This window comes from Amblyomma maculatum, chromosome 9 (assembly GCF_055883805.1).
Source record: "Amblyomma maculatum isolate TAMU_Amacu chromosome 9, ASM5588380v1, whole genome shotgun sequence".
NCBI classification, from domain to species: Eukaryota; Metazoa; Arthropoda; class Arachnida; order Ixodida; family Ixodidae; genus Amblyomma; species Amblyomma maculatum.
In genome coordinates, this window is record NC_139352.1 from 129,775,549 (window position 1) to 129,800,443 (window position 24,895).

At 44.6% G+C, this 24,895-nt stretch overlaps 1 pseudogene; it reads left to right on the forward strand.

Annotated features, from left to right (window-relative positions):
* Positions 1-19,802: 19,802 nt before the first annotated feature.
* Positions 19,803-24,895, forward strand: part of LOC146180381 (uncharacterized) — a 38,515-nt pseudogene continuing 33,422 nt past the window's right edge.

Genomic DNA, 24,895 nt, shown 5'->3' on the forward strand with positions numbered 1-24,895 from the left:
TTATTACAATTCATATATTAGCCAATGTGTGGTATTATAAACAATATTTTAATTTTGCAAATAAACGTCATTTTAATGAAATTTTTACATGACACTAAGCTTATTATGAAATCAATAAAAAATGGTTTGATATTCATGACACCACTTGTGCTCGCAGTGATAAAAAGAGGCCAAAAATGATGAAGGTGATACTCGATGCAGCGACTTACAAATGAGTTCACCTGCTATATCGAATGTATGCAAGAAACTTCTAAAGCGTTAAAGAAGAACATCCTGACTGAAGACTCATTTAGACTCATTTCAAGCCTTATATAGCGACCCATTGATGCTCTCTTCGGGAAAGTAAGGTTAATGTGCGGAAGGGAATGACATATGCTAGATGCGAGGGCCGTAACAGCTAGCGGCACTTGACTACATTGTCAAGACGGACGTTTCATCTGAGAGCAAATCAAGGCACTGAAGGAAGTGATGGCATCTTCTACCATTCCATTTCCCACTGTCACATATTCCGGTTTACCTTACGTCGCTGGATATATCGTTTAGTTAATCAACTTCGGATGTGACGCTTGCGGTATACTTCTTGAAACTAGCGAAAGAAGCAGCCCCATGTAGTACACTATTCTACGAGGACAATATTCTAGTGGACTGCATTATCCGAAACCAGGGCTTGTTGCCCTATTGGACAAGCTTTTTTTTTTTTCGAAAAAGCTGCCGTGCACCTACTACACACAAATGTTCTCGAAGTACTTAAGATTCTGATTCAGTCAGCATTTCAGAATTTAACACTGAGTTGCCCGAAAGGAATTGACAACAGCTATGTTATTAGGTCCGCTTCTTTGATATTCGAAACATTTCTCAGAATTCTTCTCAATTAATTATACCAGGAAAGTGACAGAGAAGACCGAGAGACCAACTCCTTATGTGCACAAGTCATGCAGGAAGATTTTGATACTGAATTTTCTAGACGCAGGTCGCATTTTGATGAATATATAGTGCAATGTGTAACTTTGAAGGACAATGTTTTTATTGTTTGCCGCTCTTTTCGATTCTGCTTAACTGTTTATGCCTATTTACTTGGTTAAAAGTAGTCGCGAGACTACATATACATCTTCGGTCTTTCAACCGACTGATATGTTTTGAACGAAGCTAGAACAGCGCACTCCACTAGAAAAGTGATATTTTTACTATATGAGTAAAGTTTTGTTCTTTACTCTGAATCTGAGAGGCGCTATAATTTTGCTGGTGCCTCTTCTGATCTAAATGAAAACGATAGTGGTTGACAGAATCTCCACCCAACAGTTCACCATGCACTCACGTCAGGTCGCGCTACACCTACTTAAAACATTCAAAGGTACATTGCATAGACTGGTAAATTTATTTTCGTACAAAACTTAGTGGAAAAATGTTGAAGTGTACCCGAAGCTCTATTCGACCGTGCACGGCCGCACTGATGAAGGATCGCGCGCGTGAGCTGATTGTTGACTGTATTTTATTCCTCGTACACGATAAATGTACGATGTTGATTACGGACTTTATATAAACCATAAGGGGCGAAATGTCAGGACTTGCCGGTTGCAACTGACGCGGGCGAAACTAAAAGAGAGCGCGCGTTTCCCTTGCACGTGAACGGCTGTAGCGGAGGAGCAGCAGTGGGGCGGTGGCGACCCCACCGAGGCACGGCGGGCGGTGGAAACAGACCCCATTAGAGAGGCCGTAAGAGAAGAGAAGCGCTCTCTCCCTCGAGACCGGCCGTGGTCACTGCTTCTAACTCGACAAGTTTGTGTAGCTCGGGGCCTTGTCGAACTTGTCCGTGGCCAAGCCGAAGTGCTAGTGACAAACTTCACATGTGAACCCCAACATTTGGCGGCGAACACGACGGTCGCTTATTTTGAAGAACTTGGAGAATGTACAGGCCAGTACGCTTTATCCAACACGTCAGACCTCGACAATGCGACGCCTACAGCCATTCAGACTGATGTGAACCCGCACCTCTTGCTAAGTGAGAAACGCTGCATAGAGAATCTTGTCAATTCGTTCCGCGATTGTTTTGCAAAAACCTCCAAGGTCCGACAGACGCCACTAACGAAGCACCGAATTATAGCTGCCGATGACCAACGTCCACTATGTCAGCGTCCTTACCGGGTGTCTTCAAAAGCACGTGATGCCATCCGCTGCCAAGTAACAGAAATGCTCCAGGACGACGTTATCCAACCATCGACGAGCCCCGGGTCTTCGCCTGTTGTCCTCGTCGCGAAGAAGGATGGGACCTTGAGGTTCTGCGTGGATTACAGACGCCTCAACGACGTCACGAAAAAGGATGTGTACCCCCTGCCACGCATAGACGATTCCCTCGATCGCCTTCGCCATGCCACTTACTTTTCGTCCCTTGACCTCCGCAGTGGATATTGGCAAATAGAGGTTGACGAGCGAGACTGTGACAAGACCGCTTTTATTACACCGGACGGTTTGTATAACTTTAAAGTGCTCCCGTTTGGCCTGTGTTCAGCCCCTGCCACATTTCAGCGAATGATGGACACTGTACTCTCTGGTCTGAGGTGGCAGTCATGCCTCGTATACCTCGACGACGTTGTGATTTTCTCGGACACGTTCGACGAGCACCCGAAACGTTTGCGCGCTGTCTTCGAGGCCATCCGATCTGCCGGTCTCTCTCTAAAACCCGTAAAATGCCACTTTGCTCTTAACGAGCTGAAATTTCTCAACCACATTGTCAGCGCTCGAGGTGTTAGCCCAGACCCAGAGAAGACGGCCGCTGTCACTTCATTCCCCAAACCAGCGGATAAACGAAGCTTGCGTCGATTTCTCGGCCTCTGCGCTTACTATCGTCGATGTGTTAACAATTTCTCCAAGATCGCTGAGCCTCTGACCCGCCTGACAAAAGGCGCCGAGCCGTTCTTTTGGGGCCCCGACCAGGAAAACGCTTTCACGGAACTCAAGTCCAGTCTCTAATGTACGCCAATACTTGGCCACTTCGACGAAGAGGCCGACACGGAACTGCACACGGATGCCAGTAACGTTGGCCTCGGTGCGGTCCTTGTTCAGTGGCAGGACGGTGCAGAACGTGTCATTGCTTACGGCAGTCGCACTTTGTCCCGTTCTGAAGATAATTATTCAACTACCGAAAAGGAGTGCCTCGCTGCTGTGTGGGCAATCATGAAATTTCGTCCGTACTTGTACGGTCGTCCGTTTCGTGTGGTGAGCGACCATCACTCTCTGTGTTGGCTGGCAAACTTGAAAGATCCATCGGGTCGGCTTGCTCGATGGAGCCTTCGGTTGCAAGAATTTGACGTTACAATCGTGCGCAAGTCCGGCAAGAAACACAATGATGCTGACTGTCTGTCCCGTGGCCCTACTCCCTGACACGCGGACGGCTCCGACGATGATTCCGCTTTCCTCGGTGTTATCGCGACGTCCACCTTATCCCATAAGCAGCGGGTTGACTCCGAACTTTTGCCCCCATTGAATACCTCGAAGGAACCGTGTCATCTCCTCCTCAGCTCTTCAGGCGCTTACTGTCGTCATTTTGCCTGCGCTATGGTGTGCTACTATCGACCATATCCATGCCATCAATCAGGTGATAGAAAAATGCTCAGAATATAACCAGCCCTTATACATAGCATTCATTGATTACGAAAAAGCATTTGACTCAGTTGAAACCTCGGCAGTGATGCAGGCATTGCGAAATCAGGGGGTAGACGAGCCGTACGTGAAAGTGCTGGAAGATATACATAGTGGCTGCACAGCAACCATAGTTCTGCATAAAGAAGGTAACAAATATCCCATAAAGAAAGGTGTTAGGCAAGGAGACACAATCACCTCAGTACTATTCACAGCTTGTTTAGAGGAAGTATTCAGAGACTTGGAATGGGAGCAGTTAGGGAGAAGGGTAGATGGAGAATGCCTCAGTAATCTGCGATTTGCTGATGACATTGCCTTGCTAAGCAACTCGGGGGATGAACTGCAAATAATGATAGATGACCTAGACAGGAAAAGTAGAAAGGTAGGCTTGAAAATCAATATGCAGAAGACTAAGGTAATGTTCAACAGCCTCGGGAAGGAACAGCAGTTTACATTAGGTAGCGAAATACTGGTAGTAGGCGAATATGTCTACTTAGGAAAGGTAGTAACCGCAGATCCGGACCATGAAAAGGAAATAACAAGAAGAATAAGATTGGCTTGGAGCGCATTTGGCAAGCACTCGCAGATTATGACTAGCAGCTTACCGGTATCGCTCAAGAGGAAAGTATACAACAGGTGCATCTTGCCTGTACTCACCTATGGGGCTGAAACGTGGAGGCTAACCAAGAAAGTTCTACTTAAGTTGAGGACAACCCCGAGGGCTATGGAACGAAAAATGGTAGGGGTAACATTAAGGGATAGAAAGCGTGCAGAGTGGGTCAGAGAAATAACTCAAGTTACCGACATTCTAGTGGAAATTAGGAAGAAGAAATGGACATGGGCAGGACATGTAGTGCGAAGAGAGGGTAACCGATGGTCGCTGAGGGTAACAAACTGATTCCAAGGGTAGGAAAGCGTACCAGGGGGCGGCAGAAAGTTAGGTGGGCGGATGAGATTAAGAAGTTCGCAGGGGTCAAGTGGACGCAGCTAGCACAGAACCGGGCTAAGTGGAGAAATATGGGAGAGGCCTTCGCCCTGCAGTGGGTATAATCAGGCTGATGATGATGATGGTGTGCTCTACAAAAAGAACTACGGTCCAGCAGAAACTGCTTATCTGCTTGTAGTACCCACAACGCTACATGACGAAGTTCTTCGTGCGTGCCACGATGACCTTTTTTCCGGCCATCTCGGGTTTTCTCGCACATTGGCACGGATACGCCGAAAGTACTACTGGCCCAGGCTAGCTGCCATTGTGCACCACTCCGTTCGCACCTGCCGTGAGTGCCAGCGGCGGAAAACACCACCCATTAAACCAGCTGGGCTCTTACAGCCTATCGATCCCCCTAAATTCCCATTTCAACAGGTCGGAATGGACTTACTGGGCCCATTTCGAAGTCCTCCATGGGTAACAGCTATACAGCGGTTGCCGCTAACTGCCTCAGCCGCTACTGTGAGACCAAGGCCCCGTGGTACCGCAGATGAATTTGCGCATTTCTTCATTCACAACATTGTATTCTGTCATGGTGCGCCAACAGTCGTCTTAACTGACAGAGGAACCCCGTTTACGTCGGCACTCACGAGCGAGGTACTTCTTCTCAGTGGCACCACCCACCGCAAGACAACAGCCTATCATCCTCAAACTAATGGACAGACTGAGCGGCTCAACAAGACAATTGCCGATATGATTTCTATGTAAGTAGACGGCGATCATGGGAACTGGGACCGAATTCTGCCGTACATCACGTTCGCATACAACACTGCACTCCAGGAAACAACACGCTTCACTCCATTTCATTTGGTTCATGGACGCGAACCCTTGACTAAGCTGGATGCCATGCTTCTTCCAGATTCTGCTCCCTCCACTGTCGTGGGAGCTGACCAATTTATTCGTGACGCAGAAGCTGCACGCCAGCTTGCCCGACAGCGAATTCGGCACCAACAAGTACACGACACCCAGCGCTACAACCTGCGACACCGAGAGGTGACTTACACGCCCGGCTACCAAGTCTGGGTATGGAGCCCAATACGGTTGCGAGGGCGATCTGAAAAGCTTCTGCGGCGATACTTTGGACCTTAAGAGGTGCTCCGCCGCCTCAGCGCGGTGAAATGCGAGGTGCTACCACTAGGCACTGTACGCTCCTCTCGGCAGCCGTAATCTGAAATAGTTCACGTTGACAGAATGAAGCCATATTACAAACGGTAAACCATTTCAGGGTCCAAACCAGAGCCAGACACTTTTTCGTATAAGTTGCCCCGCTTCTCTACTATTCCCCTACGCTATCGGCATCGGGTCGATGCCCCTTGGAAGGGGGGCAAGGCCACACCGCTGACCATCTTCTGGCGCCACCATGTGGCTGAATGTCGTGGCACGTGGCTAAGCGTCATCCTCGTCTCTCTCGAGTTTCGCTTGATTAAAAAGGGCCAGCTCGGTTGTTGTGCTGCTTGCTACGTGTGTTGGTGACAATATACTTTACAGTTAGCAACAGCTGTTTTACAAGTTGCGTCCTGGTCTTACATTTTGTAACTACGAATGCATTCGCATAGATATGGAAGAGCTTCCAAGCGATGTCACCGCTACTCACTCAATGGAATCTCCGTTAAGAAAATAAAATAAGGTTTCGATTCAGCATTTTTATTTCTTATAAAACTGAGCAAAACGCATATTTACGCAGGAAAAACAATGCTAGCTTGACGATGACGCAAGGCTAAACATGCCTGGAGATTCACAAGGGTCCAGCTGTTATTCCGCTCATGCTTGGACATTAGTGAAACATCGCCTCATAAAACGAACATAGATCTAACGAAGCTCTTTTGATTTTTTACTACAAGGACCGGATTGCCACCCCATGCATCAACTCTTAGCTTTCCTAATTTCCTTCTGTAATTTTACGATACGCATGCACGATGTGACATTCTCAAATGCTTAAAAAACATTAAAATGAAGAAATAAAAAATGCTCCCAGTCGCAATATTTTTACGGAATATTGCTAATGTACCTGCATCTCGCTATAAAAGAAGACGTTTACTTACCTGATGCACTGCGAGAAGCAACAGCAACTGTTTGTTTCGCCATAAAATTTCAGCTTGGTTACGACTTATCACATTTTTTAACTACAGAAATCACGATCGCGACCTCCGAATTATTTTAAGGGATCGTGAAACGATATCACAGATAAGCGTGTTCTAATGCACAGAAATTACACAATTAAAAAAAAGTAGTAGTGCAGAGATGGAAAATTATTTATCGCCATGAAAAACGTATGTAATATGGTATTTGTTTGTTGAACGGATTCACAATCTTTTTGACTGGTAACTTACATTTAGCAGAATGTTTTTTATTTACACCTGTTTAGAATCTTTGGTTTTCCATCTGGTGGGAGCTTGAGACTAAATACGTCTTCCAAACATAGTCCTGGGTGATAGTCGAAGCTGCTGACCTCACATTGTGATCGTATGTTAGAGAGCGCTTGCCTACCACGGCGTGCCGTGGTTTTGGAACAATGGAACAACACGTAATGATAACAAACAGTCGTTTATTGGTACTCTAACATTGCCAGCTAAAAATTCAGTTCAGTTCAGTCGTTCAGTCGTGTCCGACTCTTCGTGACCCTATGGACCATGTCATGCCACGCTTTCCGGTCTCTCACTATCTTCCTAACATCACATAACTTCATCTGAAGTGCCTCGAGAATGACATCTAACCACCGCGTTCGCTGCCTACCCCTTCTCCGGCGACCCTCAACCTTTCCCAACATCAAATCTGTCTCCAGCGACTCCTCTCCTCTCATCAGATGACCAAAGTAGCTGAGCTTTAACTTTAGAATTTGACCCTCCAGTGAGCAGTCAGGGTTTATGGTCGACAATATCGACTGATTTGACCTTCTGGCAGTCCAAGGAACTCTCAAGAGTCTTCGCCAGCACCACAATTCAAATGCGTCAATTCTTCGGCGGTCAGCCTTTTTCACAGTCCAACTCTCGCATCCATACATCACAACTCGAAAGACCATAGCACGAGTTATACGGGTCTTGGTTGGCAGACTAATGTCTCTGCTCTTTACTAGGCGGTCAAGGCTAACCATTGCTCTCTTTCCCAGAAGAAGACGTCTCCTAATTTCATGGCTGCAGTCTCCTTCCGAGGTAATCTTGGAGCCCAAGAAGAGAAAATTGTCACAGCTTCCACTTCTTGTCCATTGATGCTCCAGGACTTGATAGGGCAAGATGCCATGATCGTTGTCTTTTTAAAGTTCAGTTTATGCCCAAACTTCTCCCTCTCTTCTTGTACGCGCATCAGAAGTCTCTTGAGTTCCACTTCACTTTCTGCCATTAAAGTGGTATCATCCGCATATCTAAGGTTGTTGATACGTTTTCCAGCAATATTCACTCCAGCGGAAGACTCGTCCAGACCGGCCTTCCTCATGATGCACTCTGCATATAGGGTAAATAGGCAGGGCGACAGCATGCAGCCTTGCCTCACTCCTTTCTCAATCGGAAACCAATCAGTAAGACCATGCCCAGTTTTGACTGTGACCTCTTGTCCTTCATACAGGTTCCTGAGGAGACAGATGAGGTGAATTGGAACTCCCATCTCTTGGAGAGCTTGCCACAATCTGCTGTGATCTACGCAGTCAAACGCTTTCGCATAATCAATAAAGCAGAAATAGATGGGTTTCTGGAACGCTCTTGCTTTTTCCATGATCCAGCTAAAACTACAACACGGTATTGAATACGACGTTCGACTCACCAGCAAGGATCCTTTCGAATGGGCGCCCATGCTTCGGTAGAGGCTAAACCCTAGGTGAGACTGGAAGAAAAGGCGGGAAGAACCCCCGCCGGGCGTCGTTTTTGTCTCGTACCGGAAAAGATGAGTCCGCCCATGAGGAGTACCCTATACTGAAATACCTGTCAACTGTCGCTTGCGCTGTGAAGAAGCTACTGGTGGCGCTGGTGAGGCCGCGATGCTCGCGCCACCTCACAGCCAGTTCGGATAGTTGGAAAATCGAGTATGGAGAGGGGGAAAACCAAACCGGTAAGTAAAATCATTTTAGAGTAGGGAAGCACCCACCGCAGCTGTGGCACAATGGGTTGGACACCCGCCTCAGCTTCGGAAGGTTGGAGGTTGTTCGAATCCCGCCGCCGGTAACTCGCCGGTCAAATGAGTACAAGTGCCTTCCCTGTCCAGAGCACAGCTCAGCCTCGTAGAATGCGCACTTGGAAAGCTCCGCTAACCTCGATGCGTTGCTGTTCGAACTGCCTACAAAGGCAATCGGAGTAGTTTCGCGCAGTGGCTGTCGCCAGTCGCAGCTCGATTTTTAATCTGAGCTCCTGTCGAGAATGTCACAAAATTAATTTACAGAAAAAAAAAATTGGTGCGGCCGCAATAGTGTCGGGGGTTGCGGTCGAAATGCCCGCACGCTTCTCTTTTAACTTTTTTTTTCAAGCTTTAACGCCAATTTCCGTGTAAAACAGACAAAGGTGAAAAAAAAAAATCAGAAAGATTAAGACGTTCCCAGAGCGCTCCTTCTCTTTCGTGCTTTTTTATTTTCATTTATATTCCACTGGAAATTCACTGAAGCTTGTACATACCTTAGCACACGTGTTTCTCAGGAGAAACACTCCACTTGTGTACGGGTTGTGGCCATATAGATAAAACTCTAAAGTTGATAATATATAAACTCACAAAATTAGCAGCATTGACTGGTTTGGTGTTCTGAAATACCAAGAAACCGACCACATTTGCACGGCGCATAATATACTTTACAATTAGCAACAGCTCTTTTACAAGTTGCGTCCTTGTCTTACGACATTTTGTAACTACTAATGCATTCACATAGATATGGAAGAGCTGCCTAGCGATGTCACCGCTACTCACTCAATGGAATCTCCGTTAAGAAAATAAAATAAGGTTTTGATTCAGCATTTTTATTTCTTACAAAACTGAGCAAAACGCGTATTTACGCAGGAAAAACAATGCTAGCTTGACGATGACGCAGGGCTAAACATTCCTGGAGATTCACAAGAGTCCAGGGCCGGCTTGCACGATAAAGTCCGAGCTAAGTCCAGACCTAAATGGTGTCTTTAGAAAGACCAAGCTTATTTAAGACGGCTCGTGCTCCGAACGTCGAACGCTTCGGGTTCATGTTCACCAGAGGGGCTTCCCAGAACGGCCTCAGCAACCACTTGGGGCATTTTTCCTCGTAACACAATCTTAAGCCGCAAAAAGCAATGGCACGGATTTTACACAACGCAAAATTGACGGAATGTGTACATCTTGCAGCAGGGACAGTGCCAGCGCATCCCTGTATTTCCCTAATTTCTCTACTTAGACACCTGGCGTCCTTGTGTCTTAACCAAGACAGCACTAGAGTCGTAATCATACAAGCGACTTAGGACTAAAGCCCAGTCTTGACTCCAGTCTTAAGTGGCCTATTCTTTAGACTCCAGTTAAGTCTATGACAGTCTTAAGATTGTTTTGTGCCAGCGGGCCCAGCTGTTATTCCGCTCAGTGCTTGGACATTAGTGAAACATCGCCATATAAAACGAATATAGATATAACGAAGCTCTTTTGATTTTTCACTACAAGGACCGGATTGCCACCCCATGCATCTCCTCTTAGCTTTCCTATTTTCCTTCCGTAATTTTACGATACGCATGCACGATGTGACATTCTCAAATGCTTAAAAAAACGTTAAAATGAAGAAATAAAAAATGCTCTCAGCCGTGATATTTTTACGGAATATTGCTATTATACCTACATCTAACTTTAAAAAGAAAACGTTTACTTACCTGATACACTGCGAGAAGCAACAGCAACTGTTTGTTTCGCCGTAAAATGTCTGCTTGGTTATGACTTATCACCTTTTTTAACTACACAAATTACGATCGCGACCTCCGAATTATTTTAAGGGATCGTACAACGATATCACAGATTAGCGTTTTGTAATGCACGTAAATTACAGAACTAAAAAAAAAAGGAGCAGTGCATAGATGCAAAATTCTTTATCGCCACGAAAAACGTATGTAATATGGTATTTGTTTGTAGAACGGATTCACAATCTTTTCGACTGGTAACTTACATTTAGCAGAATGTTTTTTATTTACACCTGTTTAGAATCTTTGGTTTTCCATCTGGTGGGAGCTTGAGGCTAAATACGTCTTCCAAACATAGTCCTGGGTGATAGTCGAAGCTACTGACCTCACATTGTGATCGCGTATGTTAGAGAGCGCATGCCTACCACGGCGTGCCGTGGTTTTGGAACAATGGAACAGCTCGTAATGATAACAAACAGTCGTTTATTAGTGCTCTAACATTGCCAGCTAAAAATACAACACGGTACTGAATACGACGTCCGACTCACCAGCAAGAATGCATTCGAATGGGCGCCCTTGCTTAGGTAGAGGCTAAGCCCTAGGTGAGACTGGAAGAAAAGGCGGGAAGAACCCCCGCCGGGCGTCGTCTTTGTCGCGTGCCGGAAAAGATGAGTCTGCCCATGAGAAGTATCCTATACTGAAATACGTGTCAACTGTCGCCTGCGCTGTGAAGAAGCCGCTGGTGGCGCTGGTGAGGCCACATTGCTCGCGCCACCTCGCAGCCAGTTTGGAGAGTTGGAAAATCGGGTGTGGAGAGGGGGCAAACCGAACCGGCAAGCAGAACCATTTTAGAGTAGGGTGCCTCGATGCGCGCCGGAGAGCGGGCGCACATCGAGGCACCCTAATTTAGCTCTACTTGTTGCGCCATCTAGGAGCCATCGCGTCGAATAGCGGAGATGTCACGAGCGACAGCAGCAGCTGCGTTGACTCAAGGGAAAGGATATTTAACTCGCGTATACGGGTTCGAAACCGACCAGATTGGATTCGCTTCTATGATTTTCTAGTGTGAAAACACTAGAGAGAGAGAGAGAGAGACTCTTTAATGGAAAAACAGAGAATTTTGCCGGCGTTTAGATTTCGCTGGCATGCTACTCTAAGTGGGTAGGGGAATTCGGGAGGGAAAGATTGAAAAAAGAATGGTGAGGGAAATAATAGAATTGAAGGGGGAGATAAAACACGGCCATTAAATACGTGTTAAGGTGCTTCGTGGAGTTATGATATAAAATCAAATAATGGAATGCATGATCCGACAAATGTGCTCATAGAGTTCGCAGCTTGCAAAATGCCTGAGGGCAACATGCGAGGTGAATTTAGAATTTGTCAAGGAGTCCAATGTCTTTACTATATGTAAACAAAAAGTTAATCGCGAGTCTCTGTTGCCTAGGGCAGGCTAAGGGACCTAAAACACTGTTCATTGTTAAAGGCAGTGCGGAGAGCTTCTCCATGCTGTGTTCATAATTTGCACGCTCGTCAGCGTACGCAGTGCACTCAAGTAGGATATGTTCCACAGTTTCAATCGAGCCACAGTTGTCACAATACGGGCTGTACATTTCACCGAAACGGTAGCGCATCCATTTGTGTATGCACAGTTTAGACGAAGTCGGTGGTAAAGAGTTTCTAGTTGGCGAGGATATTTCGGAGTAAGTCTTGATTTTAGATGTGGGTCAATAGAATATAGAAATTGGTAGTGATGCGTTGGCAAGCTCCAAAGTCGATACTTTGTTTCGGAAGCAAATCTTTTAGCCAGTTGGGATGCATCAGATTTCGTGAAAAAGGTCGTAATGTATCTTTGATGTTGGAGGCCTTTGCGAGCCGCTTCATCTGCTTTTTCATTGGCTTTAACGCCACAGTGAGCTGGTATCCACTGAAATGCTATGCAGCGGCCTGCGGCAATAGCCAAATGACGAAGATACTCAATGTCAAGGGAAACAGGATGATGATTGTTTTTCTTCAGCAGGTTATTCAGGATTTGCAGAGATGCTTTGGAATCAGTGAAGACAACCCATCTTCCGGGAGTTTGGCGCAGGATATAGGAGAGAGCTTCTTTATGCCATTGTGCTCAGCTGTCGTAGATGATGTCTTCCGCTGCAACCGGTAAGACAAGACATTGTTTGCTGAGGGTACATAAAGGAGACAGGTCTCTTGAGCACTTGAACCGTCGGTAAATATGTGGGTCTCCGTATATTCCTTGACTATGTAGGCGAGAGTGGCTTGCAGAAGTGCTGCCTGTGACATGCGGCTTTTCGCATCCACACCAGGAACAGACATATTCGCCTTTAAAGACGATAGTGTCCATGGAAGAAAGGTGACTGGTAGTAAACTACGTGGCTGAATAATATTAGGGAGGGGCAGAACCTGTACTGCTTGACCAAAGCCAGAGTTGCTGTGAGTTTGGGGGACTCGACGCAAGAAATGCTTCTTCCCTTGGAGGACCTGTCGGAGATGGTAGCGCATAGTTTCTAGGGCGGAAATCATATCTAGCGGGAGGCATCCTGATGCAGAGGATCACTTAGGGAGTCCGATATCCGCAAGCAGTTGTTCCGTGCAGCCTCAAGAGTCTTCTTGCTGTGAAAACACTAGCAAATGATTGACCACTTCCTTTTCTAGCGAAAACACTAGCAAAGGGAGTGGTCAATCATTAGCCAGTAATAGGCTGCGTCACTCCCTCTCCTGGTTGGCTAACTTGAATGACCCGTCATGGACACCAGCACGTTGGAGCCTTTATACCAGAGTAGTTTTGAAATACCCGCGCGAAGCCACGTGGTTGCGAACTAAGCGACTGCTTAGCCAATCAGTGCGACGGCGCAAGCATAAGACGATTTTTCTAGGACGGGACTGTCCGGACTAAACAAAAATTGCCGATGATTATGTTACTTCCTAATGCGAAAATTGAGCTCAGCTCATCAGCTGTTTCACCTTTTCGATAGATTAAGCTTTTCGATAAATTTCACCTTTTCGATAGACATGCATGTACAGGGGTAGTCTAAAGGTCCCAAGCCGCAGGTTCAGTTCCTGGCCGGCGTATTCTGACACTTGAGATCTCATTAAAGTAATCAATGCTCTCGGAGTTTAAAATAATGCTTCTTGTACCCTGCACAGATATTTTGAGACTTGGTGCAGTCGTAGCTGCCTAAATATACTGCTCAGAAGACTATGTGGCCTGGGAACCTTTGACGGCCCCTGCACAGTTACCGACACCTTTTTTATTTTCCACACATATTCAGTCAATAAACACTCCACTAGCAGTTTTTGGCTGTCATGAAGGAAGTTTTGTGGTTGGAGCAGTGAACAGTGCAATTAAGTTATCGGGAGGTTATATGTAAATTACAGACAATTTTTTTTTATTTTCACACACATTCCTTCAAGAATCACTCCACTAACAGGTCTAGACTGTCATAAAGGAAGCCTTGTCTTCAGAGAAATGAAGAGGGCAATTAAGTTATCAGATCACGCAACTTCGGGACCAATCCAGCAAATGCAAATGCGTCACTTACGCTGACGTCGGCTGCAGCCCTGTACCCTGGCAGCAGGGTGATGTGGTGACCAAAACACCAGGCTCCGTGATTACCACGCGACTCGTCATACAGCCACCGTGATTTTACTGATGCACCGAGGCGCCGCTCGCCAAGCCCACGACGCGGAAACTCAAGGCCGTGACCTCAGGGGGGCAGGTTGCTGATGAACGAAATCGACGCCCCGATGACCCCTCTCCCGTGACGACTCAGCCCGATGCTGTGACTACGATGCCACCGCCGCATGAACCCGGAAATACAATTCACATCATGCCAATCACGTTGTTAGCACCAACCTTCACGTTCTCGTCCACAGGCACCCATATAAAGCGTTCACTGCAGTGACCGCTTTAACAGACACAGGAGCAGACATCTCAATAGTTAGCAAGACTTTCGTGGGTCAGCTCTCCAAGCTCAAAACGGAATGGGCGGGGCGCAAATTCGTACTGCTGGCGGCCACCTTATGACACCAATCTAACGGTGCACTGCACGAGTAACCATCGCCAATTCAGCCTTTGTTGTCATATTTGTTATCCTGCCGCACTGCTTCTGAGATCTCATGCGGCATGGACTTTTTACTCGAGCATAGTGTCATTATGAATGTTTCCCGCCGTACGGTTACGTTTCTGACGTCTGCAACGACGATCGCGGGCTCCGAATGACGACACGCACCTTTATGTATCCTTGACGCGGATGTATTTATGCCGCCACGGTCGTCTGCTCTCGTCAGTCAGGTGCGTCGACCGTGATTTTACTGATGCACCGAGGCGCCGCTCGCCAAGCCCACGACGCGGAAACTCAAGGCCGTGACCTCAGGGGGGCAGTGTCGGCGTTGCCGAATAGAACACAAAGCTTCGGTTACATCATCGCGTCTACGTTGGCGACGGTTTCACAGCAGCCGTTGCCAAATTTTTCCACTCCGTCCCGCAACAAACATGACGAAAACGAAACAGTCACATGATTGTTTCTTTTTCGTCATGTTTGTTTTTACCTGGGCCTTGGAGTAAATGCTTAGGCATATTGGTGAGTCAGTGCTTGTACTGTGGCTTTCTTTTGTCTTGTCCTTTGTCTTCTTGTTCGCGCTGTTTAAATTAAAATGAATGTTTGGCTTTGGACTCCAATTCGACGTCGAGGCCCATCCGTGTAATTTCTAAAGCAGTCCTTTTGCCCCTAGAAAAAGCTCTGTCAACTGAATCACGACACATACGAAATGCTTCCTGACAGCGTTTCCATTACTCGACCCCAGCAGAAAACCCAAGTTGTTCACTTGGTGCGCATATGAAGCCGCACTTTTCGAGAGATCTGCCTTAAAACATAGAAACTTAGCACTTCGTCAAACTGCCTTACTGCTTTCTTCTAGTGAGCACTATATTTTCTTACTCTATTCATTTCTTTCGATTTCATCGTGTCGACGATTTTTTTTACGGGGGTAATGCAGCGTGCGCAACAACAGCCGTAATAGAAGAGACATCTGGGCGAGTTGATACGGCGACATGATGAATAAATAGCGCTACAGACTAGGACGAAGATCAAAAAGCAAACAGGACGGGCCCCCGTCCTGTTTGCTTCTAGATCTTCGTCCCAGTCTGTAGCGCTGTTAATTTATCATCGAACAGCAGCCGCTGGGCGGCATCTCACAGCAAGTCTCGTGCGCTTACGTGAAGAAGCGGAACTGGCCTCGTGGCGTTCGATGCGAAGAGGCTGAATTTGGGCGCCGATCGTCTCTCGGTGCTCTTGACGGGCTCTGCTGGGGCTTCTGGGTCAATGCCCATTAAAACCTTTAAGTTACCTACCCAGACAACTACGTGGCAATATTGTATAGGTATACTTTGTTTATCTTCTAAAAAGTGTGTAATTTCTTCATAAAGGTGCGGTGGGGGTCACCAGACTAATTTTAAGCAAACGGGAAGTTTCACAACTGATATCTTGGAGTTGGGTCATGTTTTAGCATGTCGTCTTTGTCAAAATAGTGCCGCCCAGTGACTCAGCGTTTAAATCTATCAGCTCTGGGCTTTATAGCAAACGTCAAAACTTCTGATCCAGCAAAGCGCATGAAAAAGCTTCGGGTCTTTCTGCATCAACTCTGCAGGCTCGCTGGAGACAATTTGCAGGAGCGCCTTTTCTAGACGCGGCACTCGGCGTTATGGCGCACGACGAAAAAACCGCGCTTGTTGACTGTAGCGTCGTCAGCGGCGGCACAGACGGCGGCACCTGGTGACGACCTCAAGGTAGGCCCGGTGCGGCCACTGTCTACACGGCTGACGGTCTGATGGCGTCCAAGGTCGGCCTTCAGGCCCGATCGAAGTAACGGTAGCGCGGATCCTTGGGTAAAAATACAGGCTGGCTCTGAGGTTCGCCAGATTATCTCGAGCCAGGTTCGATTCATACAGAGCGGGTGTCGAATTCAGTCTTAGGGGCGTTGTCATCAGCGCAAGTGCAACATCAGTACGACAAATGACAAAGCGAAATGCCCCATTTTATTTATCCAGATTTAGAAGCTTGTTCATATGTCTGCATATCTAGCTCGGTGGCCTCTAGCTGGATTCAGGGCGCTCAGATTTAATTTCAATCTAATGTCAACAGGTAACGCGGCACGATAACATGCTAGGGACCGATTGACGAATACAACAGCAAACAAATATTTGCTAAAAGGTTTTAAAACATAATACAGTTTGTCGTTTAAAGAAGCTACACGCGGTAGCCCTTTAGAATACTGACAAACTATGTGATAAAAATGTCGGAATATAGCGTCCCTTAGAGGTCTTGTCGACTGCGGAGACATCATTCAGCTGTTTACAACGATCGCTTATCAGCTTTATGATATCACGCCACGTGGTAAGCTGCAGCAAAATATTGCGCTGTGGATTGCTCATCGTCGTTTGCTTCAACTTTCATATTCGACGCGAGTAAATCGGATCAGTTTATACCTTAATCAGAGCTTATCCTATGGCGTCTCCACGCGTGCAGATGACAAAGCAAAGTAACAACAGCAGTTAAGCAGGCTAAATGGGCGATTTCGCACGTATACTTGATCTGACTACGTCAAAATCCTATGATATATGATATTTCCGCGACTTTATGTAGAAAAAGAAAGGTTTATTTTGCATAGTTGATTTGCGGCCCAACAAGCCAATGCTTGTGTGCAGTAGGATGAGCTGAATCAAATTTCACGTATCATTTCACTATATGCCGAAGATAAAGTAGCCTGAAAAGCATGCAGGCACATCAAGGCGTTATTGTATTAATTAATTTATTTTATTTATAATATACTGCAGGCCCTCTGGTGGGCCCAAGCAGGAGTGGCAACAATAATATTATTACATCACATATAAAGAAAATATACATAGCTAGAACACAATAATCATGGCAGCCAGGGGTAGAAAAATCGAACATTTGGTACAATAATCAAATGAAAAACGTCAGTGAAATCGGCAGTACAAGGAAAAACATTTTTTTTATTTAAAACACACACAAATATTTAAAGCAGCAACACAACAACAGGTTAGTTAAGGTAGTCAAGACTCAATTAGGTCAATCGAGTCGATGCTATTTGTTAGGTGAGGTGGCAGTCGGTTCCAGTCTTCTATAGTACGAGGAAAAAATGAATATTTAAAAGCATTTACTCTAGAATTGTATGAAGTTAATTGACGTTCGTGACGATTTCTTGTCAGACGGGTGTTTAACGGTTTCAGGTAAGGGCAGGAGTTCATTAACAATTTATTGTGTTTCAGCAAGAACAGAAGTTTAAGTCTTTGAATCTTTCTTCGTAATTCGAGTGTTGGGATGTTATGTTGCTTCATTAGTTCTGTTGGTGAATCCATTGCACGATGCTTGGAAAAAATAAAACGAACAGCTTTGCGTTAGATCATTTCGAGTGCGTGAATGTTGCGTTTTGTGTACGGGTCCCAAACAGTGGAGGCATATTCAAGCTTGGGTCGTATGATTGACGAGTATGCTAACAGCTTTACATTAGGCGGAGCTTGCTTTAGTTTGTGTCGTAAAAGGGATAGCTTTTTAAATGAAGATGCGCATATGTTAGAAACATGTCGGTTCCAATTAAGTTTATTAGTTATAGTGACTCCTGGGTATTTGTATTCGCTGACTTCAGTTAAAGGATGAGACGGAAGATTGTACTGGAATGAATGTGTGATTCGCTTATTTGTTATTTTCATGAAGACCGTTTTATCTGTGTTAAGTTTCATATCCCACTCACTACTATTAAGGCTAGAGTTAAGGAGTAATTGGTCACTAAGATCGTTAATCTCATGAAAAAGAACGCAATTGTCTGCAAAGAGCCGAATTTGAATCGGGTCAGCTATTTCATTGATAATATCATTAATATAACTGAGAAACAACAGCGGCACGAGTACGCTACCTTGTGGCACTCCTGATGTTACTGGAAGTGTTTTAGAGAATTGATCACCTATGCAAACAACTTGAGTTCGGTTAGTCAGATATGAAGCCACTCAGCTAATTATGAAGTTTGGAAGACCGATCAGATGAAGTTTGTGAATTAGCTTACGGTGTGAAACTAGAGCAAATGCTTTACAGAAATCCAAAAATGTAACATCAACCTGGCCTGATTTATTCAAAACACTTGCAAAGCTATGGATAACAGAGGTAAGCTGTGTTACAGTAGAAAAACCCTTCCTAAATCCATGCTGATAAGAAGACAAGACATTATTTTCAGTTAGAAATTTAGTAATTTCATTGGCGATAATATATTCAACTAATTTACAGCAACTTGAAGTAATGAAAATTGGTCGATAATTAGATACAATTTGTGCGTCTCCCTTCTTAAACACCGGCACAACGCGTGCTGTTTTCCAGTCAGAAGGAAGGCTAGCAGATGATATTGAGGCATTAAAAATTATAACCAAAAATTTGGAAATGGCTTCAGCATAGCGACGAAGAAACCTGTTAGGTATGCCGTCAGGTCCTGGTGATGTCTTTGTTTTGAGATTTAACAACATAGCAACCACACCAGAATGTGATACGTCTGGGACAACCAAGCATGCATGATTAACATAGTACTCATATGTAGAATGCTCAGAAATCACACTATGAAAATGGCAATTAAATTTCTCTGCAATGGATGTTTTTTGGACGAGGACCACTCCGTCATGCATTATTCGATCAATTGATTTTTTCTTTTTACATAAAGTTTTCCAGAATTTATGTGGTGCAGATCGAATAAAATTCGGCAAGGTATGCTTGAAATAGTACTCTTTGGATTCCCCAATGGCCTTATTAAGTTCTGATTGCTTAGCTTGAATAATGCTACGACAGGTGCTCCCTCGTCTTAACCGCTTAATTTTCTAGTTAAATGCAAGATTTCTCGAGTAATCCAGGGCGATCTTTTGCAAGTTTTCTTTATTTTATCTGGAATGAATGTATCAAGGCAGTACCTGCACACGTCCTTGAATTTATTCCACAAATCAGGAACGTTAGTCCAGTGGACACGGCAACCCCGTCGTGGCAATGTCAACTGATGTGCCACTATTTTTGCAGGTACTTACCGGATTCTTTTCGATCGCCTTGGGCTGTGCAGTAAGCGCAGACAGCGGCTTCAATCGTCACCCAGCTTCTACCGATGCCTATCGACTGCCGTGCGCGGGGGGCGTACATTTTTCACACTGCGAGCTGCTGTCGTGGCACGTGGATACTGCCTTCTGCGCACCCTCTTCGAGCACAGCGACGTCATCCACACTTCCAGCGCGGATTTTGCCTATAAAAGGGACGCATGCGCCTTCCATCAGCAGTGGACACGGCAACCCCGTCGTGACAATGTCAACTGATGTGCCACTATTTGTGCAGGTTGGTGGACGAAAATATTGCTGCCGTAGCAACTGCCTTTTTTTTGATCGTGTTGCCGTGTCCACGCACATTGCTGGTTTGCTTTAGTGATTGTATCTCAATTGTAGGCCTGTTGCTGAAGTTATCCGGCGATGTTGAGGAAAATCCTGGCCCGGATACAATGGAAATGATTCAACAAGTAATTGCTTCTCAAACTGAAATCCTCAGCAAATTAAGCGAAATACAGGAAAACCAAACATCGTCTGAAGCAAGAATTCTGGACATGCAATCCAGTCTGTCTGCTATAGAACGAAAGCTACAAACCTTTGACGAGTCTCGGGATAGGCTTTCGAAACTATAAACTTTTGCTGAAAGATGTGAAATAGAAATGACTACAGTTTCGAGAAAACTTGATGAGTTGGAAAACCGCTCGCGGCGCAATAACTTGATTGTACGCGGAGTCAAGGAGGAGGAATCAGAGAGTGAAGAGGACCTACTACAGAAAGTAAACAATGACATCTTTGATAAAATTCTGAAACAAAGGGTGGACACTATTGAAAGGATTCACCGACTTGGAAAGAGGGAACCAGGTAGAGACCGTCCGATTATTATTAAACTTGCTGACTTTAGGGATAAGATGAAAATAATGAGTAGCTGTTTCAACCTAAAAGGCACACAATTTAGTGTAAATGAAGATTTCTCTAAAAAGCTTGTGGAAATACGAAAAAAACCTTTGGAACTCTTGTGCCGATGAACGAAAGAACGGCGTGAAAGCTAAGTTAATTTTTGATAAGTTAAAAGTCAAGAATACCTTATACGCATGGAACGAGGAGACCAAGCAGCGGTACAAATGCCAGGTTGCCACGAGCACTAGCAATGAGTCACTAAACAATCATAAGACGGTCTGCTTTAAAATTATAAATGTGAACGCTAGGAGCATGCTTAACAAGGTTGACGCCATAGAAAGTATATGCCTTGAACATGAACCCGATATTATGGTAATCACAGAGACATGGCTACATAAAGATATTAGAGACTGTGAAGTTGCTCTCCCAAACTACTCCATAGTACGAAAAGACCGTGAAAGGAGGGGTGGCGGTGTTTGTCATACTGGTTAAGAGTAATATAGTATTCTCAGTTATAGAAGGGTTTGATGATTTAGAAACTGCATGGATTATAATCAGACTGAATGGTCGTACTGTCTTAGTGGGTGCTTTCTACAGAGCTCCCAATTCAACCATAGACGTGCTTGATAACCTAAAAAGGTTACTGGACCTAAATGTACACTTTGGTGACAATATTATTCTGACAGGTGATTTTAATTTGCCAGGAATTGATTGGATGTCGCTTTCTCCCGGCAGAGTTGATACAGCTAGCAGTGAACATCTGATCGAACTCGCCTACTGCTATGGTTTGACTCAGATTGTTGAAAAGAGTACGAGAGTATGCATGACAACATCCTCGATACTAGACCTTGTCTTTTTGTCATCTGGTCTACTAGAGTTTTTGCTGAGTTGTGATGTTGAAGAAGGATTGTCTGACCATAAAATGGTGATTATGTCGCTCAATATGACTCATGAAATATGTCACAAATCTTGCAGAAAGACTGTTCTGAATTTTGCGGCTGCTGATGATGTCGGATTACTGGACTACCTTGAAATCTCGTTTGATGAATTCATGTGCTTATATCAAGATGAACTTGGCACAGATAAGTTGTGGGATTTTTTTTGCAAACATGACAGCGAAAGCAATTGCGATGTTCATTCCTAAAACCATGAAAAGGACAAAAAGGAAGCCTCCCTGGATTAATAGAGACATTATTCCCAAAAACGGCAGCTCAAAAGAAAACGAAAAAGATGCTCACAATACCCAAGCCTCCAAAAACCTCCATATGTCGTATGAGCCAAGAGTTAAAGCGACTCATCAAAGAAAGTAAAAATACCTTTTACAGTCACACTCTGACCAGATTTCTTACTGAAGCGCCCAGTAAGTTCTGGCGATATATAAATGGCGGCGGTGAATCTCCCCATTCTAATGAAGAAGAGAGCCCCCAGAGGGCTGAAAGTTTTAATTCATTTTTTGCATCTGTTTTCACTGAAGATGACGGCGAATCACCGTATTTTGAGCTTCCAGGTTGCCCTCCTATACCCGATTTAGAAATAAGTGAATAAGGAGTTCTGAAACTCCTTTTGAATATCAACACAAAAAAGAACTCAGGACCGGACGGTATCCCGAATGAATTCTTATATAGATAAGCAGAGTGGAATTCTTAGTTTCTTACCAAAATCTTTCAATCGTCTATCGACAGTAGTTGTGTTCCCGTTGCCTGGAAATGTGCGAAAATAGTGCCTGTGCATAAAAATTGTCCCACTTCTAACGTTGAAAATTATAGACTCATTTCCCTCATTAGCACGTGTTCCAAGTTACTCGAACATATTATGTACGCTCACTTATCAACTTCTCTTGAGAGTAACAATCACCTATTTGTAAACCAGCATGGCTTCCGCAAGGAGCTTTCTACCGTCACACAACTCACGGAAACTGTACATGATCTTTCCTAGTCAATTAATTCCCGCATGCAAACAGACATCGTAATTTTGGACTTTGCAAAGGCGTTTGATAAGGTTTCGCACACTAAACTATTACTAAAAATCAGTGCCATATTTAAAAATGAAACTATAACTAAGTGGTTCAGGTCATATCTTTTGTCTAGAGTACAGTATGTTCAGGTTCAAGAGTATAAATCCAACATCATGCCAGTCGATTCCAGTGTTCCCCAGGGCAGCGTTCTGGGCCCTCTCTTGTTTTTGATCTTCATCAACGACTTGCCTGTTGGTTTGAGCGTTCCAGTTAGACTGTATGCAGACGACTGCATCGTTTATAAACAAATTAATACTCCAGAAGATCAGGCAGAACTCAATCAAAACTTGCAGAAAATACATGAATGGTGTAAGGTGTGGCAGATGGTATTAAATTCAAACAAAACAGTTTTTATGACCATTACAAGAAAGAAAACTGTCCTTGATTACAGTTACAGCATTAATGGTAGATTACTAACTAGAGTAATTTTAAATACCTTGGAGTAACACTCACATCTGACTTACGCTGGAATTTACACATAGATAATGTATGTACTAAGGCTTCCAAGGCACTCTGGAGCTTGAGACGCAGTATGTGCAGGGCAACTCCTGAAATAGAAAGTCTGGTTTTCAAAAGCCTAGTTAGGCCTATCCTCGAATATGCAAAAGTTGTCTGGGACCCGTACACTGCTTCCAACTGTTCTAAGCTGGAAAGAATCCAGCGTCTAGGAGCAAGGTTTATATTTAATAGGTATCGTTATTCTGATTCTCCAACTTCTTTGTGTAAATCTGCTGATTTGCAAACTCTTGACATTAGAAACAAATGCGACAGACTCAAGTTTCTTTTCCAGATCGCTACCCACTACTTGAAAATCGATCAAACAAAATACTTTGAAATTAAAACAGGGGAAACATCACGCCATCGTCACAGTTTGTACATCCCAATGCCGCCTGTCAGAAATGATTGCTTTAAATTTAGTTTTTTCCCGAGAGCCATTAAGGAATGGAATATGTTACCAAGCTCCGTTGTCACGTCACAATCACTTAGCGAATTTTTAGATAAACTGCACAATGTTTTATGTTCTGCTTGATTTCTATGACAATGTTTTTGTTTTGTTCAAGTGGCAAACACATGAATTTTAGTGTTGATCTCAGTGTTTGATGTGTTCTTTTTCTGTTTCAAGTTTGATATCCACTCCCGTAATAGCCCGCCCAGGGCTGACAGTATGAATAAATGAAATGAAAACTGTCAATTTCGAAGTTTAGGTGATCTAGCACCCTTTCATCCTGGGCGCGAGAGAAATCTTTAATAGAAATGAGTTTTGGGGGAGGCAAGCAGGAAGGTAATTGTAATGGACAGGAAAAATAAACCATGTTATGATCCGAAATGCCTTGTTCAATAGAGACAGAATACTGATCAAGTGACCTACTTGCAAAAATGAGGTCAAGCACAGAGTGACAGGTTCCATGGACATGAGTGGGCTCTTTAACCACTTGTTGCATGTCATGGCTAAACATAATATCACACAAATGCCCACACTGCACTCCTAAGCTCGGATCGGGAAAAATGCAATTTCAGTTTATTTCTGGCAGGTTGAAGTCACCCACCACAAGCATCTTGTCATGACGAAAATTATTCATATGGTCAGCCAAATCTTTTAGAAACTGCGGCGGAGAATCAGGTGCGCGATAGACAGCAAACAATAACAAAGAAAAGCCCCAACAAAAAAGTTTCAAGGAAACGCTTTCGTGGTCATCAATTTGCTGGACAGGAAAAGCTTTGATAGTGTTTTGAACCAGAATCGCCACACCCCCACCCCTTGAGGATCTGTCTCGGCGAAATACCTGATATGAGGGCGGAAACACGTCCGCGTCGTCTATATCTTCGCGTAGCCATGTCTCGGTGATAACGACTATATGAGGATCATAACCTAAAATGATAGCTTCCAACTGGTCACTTTTATTTGAGATACTGCGGGCATTTATGTTTAATAATTTCAATGTCTTCATATTTGGTGGCGGAAGTCATGGTGTTTCTGTTGGCCTTTTCTTACTATCAGGTAGTCTGACTCTGCAATTTTTATTTTCATCCCACTTGTAGAACACCCCATCAACTCGTAGTTTATCGTTTATTAGTGTAACTTTCCTTTTTTGATCCTTTTCAAGCTTGGCGCTGTCCCACAGCAGTTTTCGAATCCTAAGCGTGTTCTTCGAGTAATCATTCTGGATGGATACATTTGAACCCTTATGTTTACGAGCATTTTTCAGGATTTCTTGTTTTTCGTTATAATCTTGAAAACATACAATTACTGGCCTCTGCTCGCCGGACTTTCCAAGCCTGTGGATTCTACCAACTGAGGTGCGTGCGACGCCCAGCTTCTGTGAGAAGATCTCAGAGCAAATTTTTTCTTTCAGAACAGAGTCACTTTCGTCAGCTTCATCTTCTGTTACACCAAAAACAATTAGATTTGACCTCCTACTTCTGTCCTCGAGGCCATTAACTTT